Here is an 8555-nt window from a genome sequence, read left to right on the forward strand (position 1 = left end):
CCCCCCCCCCCTTGTTATATTCTCTTATGGAGTTATTTCCTAATCCAATTAGAAGACAATCCAAATCTAAATCAGATCTCGACTCTAATTAAAGATATATCTTATCTTCTTATAAGATTAGGTGCTCCATACCTAGATTCGTCCCATGTCACATGACAATTTAATATTAATTATGGGCCTTAGGCCCATCAACTATAAAACTCCATGACCCAAGGGTGTTGTATGGCCAACTTAGGCCTGATTTGTATGGCGTGAGACCCCACAATGACATCACATAAGTCCATATGGATTTGGCCCAACCTCCATGAGAAGGCTTGGCCGAATTCACTGTATACAATAAACCCAAACACCTAAACACATCACTATGGGTTCAATATGGGCCTAACATTTACACTTAAATGATCCTTAAATTCAGCCACCCTATGAAGATTCCAAGATAATGAACTTAAGTAATATAAAACTCATTAGATAAACATCATTTAATGGTCTCTTACACTTAACCTCTCGAATCATAATAATCAAACATTATCCAATAGAGAAGGACCTCTCCCTTGGCTGTAAGGTATAGTGTCATACTCTCTACTCGAATGGATCCTGAGTATTAAAACCTTTTGCAAACATTTTTCATAAAATATAATAGTAATTAAAAGTTATTCAATAACTATTTAAAATATATTATTAATTGATTTAAAGTATTAATTTTAATATTTTTTATTTAAAATATCTAGTTGTTGAAATATTTAAATAATGTTTCATTTTTAATGTTAAATTTTTATTTTTGAATAACATTTAGATTGAATAATCTCAAAAATAAAATTTTATATTCTTTTGTGATGAATTTTGTAAAAATATATAAATATTAATAATATGAATATTATTAAATTGATTATATTTGTCTTTAATAAATATTTTAAAGTGATTATATAATTTTATTAGAATATTTAAACAATTCTTAAACTTTTAATTCAAACTTTCTTTAGATAGATGTAGATAAAAAGTGGGAGAGAAGATAAGTAAGAATTAGAGATAATTTAGGAGAGAAACTCACTATTAAATAAGAGACATCTTAAGGGAAAATTGGGGATAATGGGTGAGGTTGTCTAGGAGAAATTTTTAGGATATTAGATTACTTAGGTTATTGGAACATGTAGGGAGAGAGAGAGAGAGAGAGAGAGATTTTAGGATGATTTTTTTTAGAAAATTAGAGTTTCTAATTGGTAGTTTTGAAAATGACATAGATTAAAATATTAAAAACTTCAAAAAAAGGCGTAGTTATTTTTCCTTTCTAGGTGCACTTGACTTGACTTCAGATATCTTTCCGACAAGAACTCTACCTCATCTATCCACAACATGTTACCCAGTGCATTGGGAAGATTGGTGTGCTCCATGTGTAGTTACAATCTAGATTCACTTGACTCGTTATAAAAATTAATCCATTTCATGTGTAATTTATAATTCCTCTAGGGAAAATTATTTGATAGTTTGTTTCTATATTAACATTTTAAGTGTCAAAGCTATAGCTTATGTAACTCTAAATGACCAACACTTTACAGAATGCATTACAATAGAGCCAATCTTCGAAACTATACCAATTGAATCTCTAAGATAATAGCCTATTTGGCTTTATTCGATTTTCCATTGTCTTTTTTTTTTCTTTAATTTTGCAAACCCTTTTGTTGTATGACAAAACAAAGTTATCAAATTAGGTGCCGTTTGGAAAGCTTTTTCAGAAAAGATCTTCCAGTAGTCCAAATGGCCAAAAGACATATTGAGCTTTTGAGGTATTGTTTTTATAGACAATGATCGTTTGGAAAGTGACACAGTCTACCAGGCTTTCAAAAATGCATTTATAGGCAATATATCAGATAGAAAGACTAGAAAGCTTCATTTGAAGCTTTTTCAAAATTCAATGTTTTTTATCTTTTTTTATCTTTCTTTGAGAGCTTATTCTCATCTTTCTAGCTTTTGATTACCAAATGGAAAAGTTTTGAGCTTCCTTGGAGGCCAGATTTGGCTCATGCAGTTGGTGTGGTTAGTAGATTTATGGCTAATCCAGGTAGAGAGCATTGGAATGCTGTGAAATGGATTATGAGATATCTCTGTGGTACTAGTGGTTTGAAGCTTTGTTTTGGATCTGAAAAACTTGTGCTTGTTGGTAATACAGACTCAGACATGGCCGGAGATTTGGACTCAAGGAAATCTACATCAGGCTATTTGATTACTTTTGCAGGGGGAGCTGTGGCGTGGCAATTTAGATTGCAAAAGTGTGTTGTATTATCCACCACCGAGGCAGAGTTTATTGCTATTACTGAAGCTTGTAAAGAGCTTCTTTGGATGAAGAAATTCATGCACGAACTTGGCTTCACTCAAGAAAGGTACATACTACATTGTGACAGTCAGAGTGCCATTCATCTTGGTAAGAATCTGACATTTCACTCTAACAAAAATTCGAGATGTTTTGAACTCCATTCATCTTGGTACATACTACATTGTGACAGTCATTGGATTCGAGATGTTTTGAACTCCAAGTTGATTGAACTTGAAAAGATTCACACTGACAAAAGTAGTGCCTTGAGAGAAGCTTGAACTGTGTGCCGGAGCATCCGGCCATAAATTTGCATAGTTGCCTTTTTTGAAGTGTCTCCCTTCTCTCATGGGATGGAGGGGGAGAATTGTTGGGTCCAGCCCATTGTGGGATATTGATCCATGTTACAGTCCATTCTCCTTCAGCCCACTGTCTTTTTGTCTTCAAAAGAAAAAATAAAAAACTAGGGTTACATCAGATTTGCGCACGGTGTGTTGAAGAGAGAGAGCAAAAGAGAGAAATCGAAATATTGTGCAGATTTCTCAATGCGCAGAGTTCGTCAAACGGCCGGAACTTTTTGATCCACCGTCCGATCGAGCTGAAATTTGGAAAGTAGGTGGAGGACTCATCATGCCGCATTTTGAACGGTTGGATCTTTGATCGGAGTTTTGAATCGCCAGTTATTTGAGGTCGAACAGAAGCAACTCGCAGTTGGTCGGGAAAAGAAAACATCTCGCAGCAGTCTTCACCAATCACTCTGATCAAGGGTCATTTGTGGTTCGATTTGGCTGAAATGTGGTGGGCTTGTTCGGACCTCATAGACCTACGATCTGAACGGTGGCAATCTGATTTGGAGTACTATAGGTCTCCATTTTGTGGCTGAACTGTAGCCACATTTGTGAGTTTTTTTGACTATTCCTTTCACAGCTTTCGGTATTCTTGAGTGTATGTTTGACAATCTGTATTTGCTCTAAATTTGTGAGCATATTGTGGTGATTGAGTTGATGTAATTGTTACCTAAAGTTAGTAGTGGAGATTTTGGTTGGGTCTCCTTGGCCCTGTGGTTTTTACCCTTCACATTGGAGGGGTTTTCCACGTTAAATATCGTGTGTCTCTCTTTGCTTGGCTTATGATTGTTTTTGGTTAATATCTTGCTTGGAATTGTGCTAGTTGAATATCTATAAGTTTTTATTTTTGGGAAAGAAATAGTTTGTGGATAAACATGGTTTCTTCCCAACACTATCAAGAATGAACATACTATGGTCTTCATTAATGGTTAACGAGTCTTGGAGATTCAAGTTCCCATTGTGACCACACAGAGGACACATGATCTTCTCAAACCTCTGCCAAATAGATTTCAAGGGGACTAGACATTGAGATGTCACCGACGGATTGGGCTTTAAACCAACCCAATGTAAGCCCATCCTAGGTTCATGGCTATTAGGTAGGAGAGTGAAAGAGATTGGGTTGACACGTAAGGGTTGACCCAGACCCCAAATCGAAAATGCAGCCCTCCTAAATCTTCCCCGCCCACCAAACAAACCAGTGGTTTGAAAATCGAAAAGCCTGCCTAGTGGTGCAAACGTTGAGAAGAGGAAATTGGAGTCCTCTTCTCTGGTGTTCAGTCCGACACAACACCGGATCTAGCATACTTCCGGCTAACGCTAGTAAAATGTCTGGACTCCCACAGGCCAACGTTGATTGGCATTGTGGATAGATGTGGGACTCCCACATGTCTGGACTCCCACCAGGCATGGCTAACACGATGTCGTGCCGCGGCCCGGCCTGGCACGATTTTAGATCGGCCCGGCCCGACCCAGCATGAAGGCCCACAAGCCGTGCCAGGCCTGGCATAGAGATCTGTGTCATGCTGGGCTAGGGGTTCGAGGCCTATGGGCCAGTACAACACTGCACGACAGCACGTGTCGTGCCACCCACGGCGCACGTGTCGGCACGGCTTGCTAGGCCCGTAGTGGACCGTGCTCAGCCGCTCGAGAATATAACCGTTGCCCCCCCCTCCAACCCCCCCACCCAAAGGGTCACAACGGCTAGTTTCATTTTTTATTTGGGGGGTTTATAGAAATACTCCCCAATAGTTATAAACAACCATATTAGGGCGGTATTTGTGTATTTTGCTTATGGTGGTGGTGAGAAAATGACATAAATCCCCCCCAATAGCTATATAACAACTAGTTTATGGGTCATTTTAGGTAAAGTTATAAGTAACTTTACAATGACCAAAATACCCCTCCCACCAACTAAATAATAGACAGTTTTTTGGGTATTTTGGGCAATTGAATTATGTTCAATTGCTATAAATAGCCCTATCCTCCACCATTCTCATCACACCAATTTAACAATTCTCTTAATATCCTCTCTCTCTCTCTCATACTCATAGATTTTCAATTATCTGCAATCTGAGAAATTCTAATTAACTAATTATTTGATTCTGCATTCTCCAATTCTCAAGTTTCAACTTTATCGAAGTTTCAACTATCAACAAGAAGAAGGCTAGCTTAACCAGCTCAAGTATCTCAATTCGGGAGGCTTGGACATTCAAAGGCTTCAACCGTTAAAATCAAGTTGAGATTTTGAACTGATAATTTGGATAAGTCGAATTAGATTAATTTTTACCTTTTTAGAATTAAAAAAAAAATGACCAGCTCTTCTGAAAACCGATTCCCCAACATATTCACCATGGATAACATTCAATTGCATCACGGTAGTGTTAGCACTAATGCAATTAATGTTGATGGAAGTGAAACTTTCACCCCTAGTAGTACTAATACTAGGGGAAAAAGGAGGGTTTCTAAGCTGAGTAGACCAGTTTGGAAAGTTTTCAATGTAGAGGATATTGACGGGAAGGGGAAAAGGGTTGTTTGCCAAAAAAGTAGGAAATATTTTAGTTATTGTAGCAAGAGTGGTACGGGTCATTTGAGTAGACATCTACTCAAACATGATCAAGAGGAAGATGAAGGGAGACAAACAACCCAAACATAGATAGGGAGGGGGACTACTTTGGTACTTTTAGATATTCACAAGCTAGAAAAATGGTTGCGTAGTTCTGTAAACCCACAATATAAAAAAGTTTATAGGGATACTATAAGAACCGATGCTTTAAAAATTTTTTATTCATATAAACAAAAGTTAATTTCTTTGTTAGCAAATTTTAATTCTAAAGTTGCAATTACTTCGTATATTTGGACATCCAAATTTAATATTAGTTATATTTGTCTTACAGGCCATTTCATTGATGAAATTTGGCTTTTGAATAAAATAATTTTAAGCTTTATTAGGCTTGAATGGCCACATAGTGGCCCAGCTATTGCTGCAAGTATTTTAAGTACTTTGCATGCTTATGGATATTCGTTTTGATAATGCTAGCAATAATGATTCTACAATAAATATTTTAAAATTTCAATTAAAACCAAGCTTAAATAATAAATTATTTCATATTAGATGTGCATGTTACATCTTAAATTTATGATTTCAAGATGCCTTGAATATTATTTCAAAAATTAGAAATTGTATTATATATATAAAAAGTTCAGGAGCAAGAAACAAGAATTTAAATATTTATGCCAAAATTATAGTTTAAAATATAAACATTTTATATTAGATGTAAAGCATAAGTGGAATTCTACCTATGCTATGTTAGAAAGTTGTATATCTCATAAACAAATTCTTTCTGATTTTCATAATTTTAAAATGCCTAATGATATGATATTTGAGGAAGACTGGGAAATGACAGTCTGTATAAGAGATTTTTTAAAACATTTTTATAATGCAACAAATGAATTATCTGGAATTTATTATCCAACTTGTTGTAATTTACCATATCAATTAATGGTAATTAGTGATTTTTTGCTAAATATAGAAATAATCCATAATTTCAATGTATTGTTAAAATTATGGAAAATAAATTTAAAAAATATATTGGGAGAACATTTCTCCCCTTTATTGTTTAGCCACAATATTAGACCCTACGATTAGGAAAGATGGTTTAGATATTTTACTTGAAACATATTGTGAAAATATGAATATTGATATAGGAAATAAAAAAGAAGAAACTAGTAATTTATTATTTGAAATGTACAGTTTGTATGAATCTGAAGTTGTAGAAAATGTTCCTACAACAGTAGTAGAAGAGAAAAACTTTTTTATTTAATAAGTAGAAGGCAGAAATCTACTAGTTCCACAAGTTCATTTACTGAACTTAATTTTTATTTACAAGAAAATTTTTCTAATTTAGATGAAGTATCAAATAATTTTGATATTTTAGCCTGGTAGAGTGAACACTCGAAAAATTATTCGGTTCTCGCCACCATGGCACGTGATCTACTAACACCTCCGGTATCTATAGTTCCATTAGAGTCTTGTTTTAGTGCAAGTACTAGGGTGCTGGATGACAAAAGAAGCTGCATGAACAATGAAAGCATAGAGATGTGCATTTGCGTAAAGGATTGGCTCGATGCAGAAGATATATTACAACACCGGACAAAGAAGTTGCATGAACAATGAAAGTCATGAATGATGATTCATGAATTTTGGCTACTTGTATAGAATTTTTCATTTTTTCAAATAAATGTAATTTTTTTAATTTTACTTAATTTATTTAATTTACTTTTTTAAATTTTTAACAATTTAATTTTGTATTTTCAATTTGTAACCATATTTTATTTTTTATATTTTATTAATTTATTCCATTTTTATATTTTATTCATCAAAGTATGCAATGATCAAATCATTGTATTTGTAATTCATTAATTTGTAGCATTCAAATTTAAATGAAATAAAATTCCTATTTTTCTTCCAATTTGTTATTCCATCATTCTTATTTAAATTTGGTTAAGTATTTTTTTTTCATTTATGTGTTAAATAAATTAGAATTCTCATTTCCTAATTTTTTAAATAGTTCCCAATTCCTAAAGTCCATAGGAAAGTTAAATATTTTAGTTTTACAATTTTACTTAGAAAAGAAATCAAAATTTTCAAAAAAGAAATAGAAAAAAATGAAAAGAAAATAGTGCAGCCCAGTTCAGCCTAGGCCCAAGGTTCACCCTGTGGCCCAGCCCGGTACGGCTTGCAGCTCGACCCAGCCCAGGCCCGCATGCCAGCACAGCACGGCAGGAGCCCTTTTGGGCCTAGGCCGTGGGCCGTGCTGGGCTAACCCCCAAAATTTCCACTAGGGAGGACGACACGACCCGCTTTACACCTCTAATAGTGGAGAATCCCCTGCTTCAAAAACCACCAACACCGAATGTGACTGAATCTCCCTTCTCCTTGTCTCTCCACAAACCTCGTGACTTAGAGCCTACCAATTCTTCCTGATGATGGAGGATTTGACCCTCCATTGACACATCCTATCACCTTGGATGCACTTGGGAGCCACCCTGGAACACTAGGAGAGGACCTTGCACGTGCTAAGGAGCCTCAACGACACCTCGGCATACTGACGAACTAGTCGTGGCTGACCTGTTGACCTCGGCAAAGGAGAGACCTCCCGCCGAGGTCCCATAGATCTAACCACAACCTAGCCGATAACTGCATGATGTGGTGAACAGTCCCCTACATGCGTGGCCCTCCCTCAAGGATCAGGCCTCCTAGTTTCCCGGGATCACGTCCCATACTCTACGGGCCCATTTCCCCACGCTGCACTCTTCAGGAATGACTCCCCCATGCGGACCCTGACTTTGACTCATAAATGACCTCCGAATGAGACGAACACATCTTCATCAAGGATCTCGAGCAAACAGCATGAAACACACGTATACTACAAGTAGGGAGCACCAGATCACGCATCCTAAATTAGCATTGTCTGTGGGAACCATGACTAAAAGCCGAAGTTCTCACCAACTCTACTGCAATCACGCAAGCCACACAAAAAATAATGCCAACAATGTCCTAGTAGATGACACTACACAAGGGGGGTAGAATCAGCTCGTGATGAGCATTGAAAGTCCAATGGTTGCAGTCGGGCAAATTAGCAATACCCTCACCTTGCTAAGCATCGCATCCCCCTCGGTGGTTCCTACTGGGATTGATGGTTGACATTTTATGAGTTGTTATAGTACGTCCGCAATATGGATTTACGGATGCAGTTATGGAGGGTCGATGGCTGCCATTTTTAAGAGTTGATACAATACATCATGGCCCCCTCGGTGTGCCAATGCCATTAGCCCCTCACTACCAACAATAGCAACCACATCAGCATCAGATCACTGGTACATTCCCCACCCCGGTGGTGAAC

This window comes from Nelumbo nucifera, chromosome 5 (assembly GCF_055504915.1).
Source record: "Nelumbo nucifera cultivar China Antique chromosome 5, China Antique-T2T, whole genome shotgun sequence".
Lineage (NCBI taxonomy): Eukaryota > Viridiplantae > Streptophyta > Magnoliopsida > Proteales > Nelumbonaceae > Nelumbo > Nelumbo nucifera.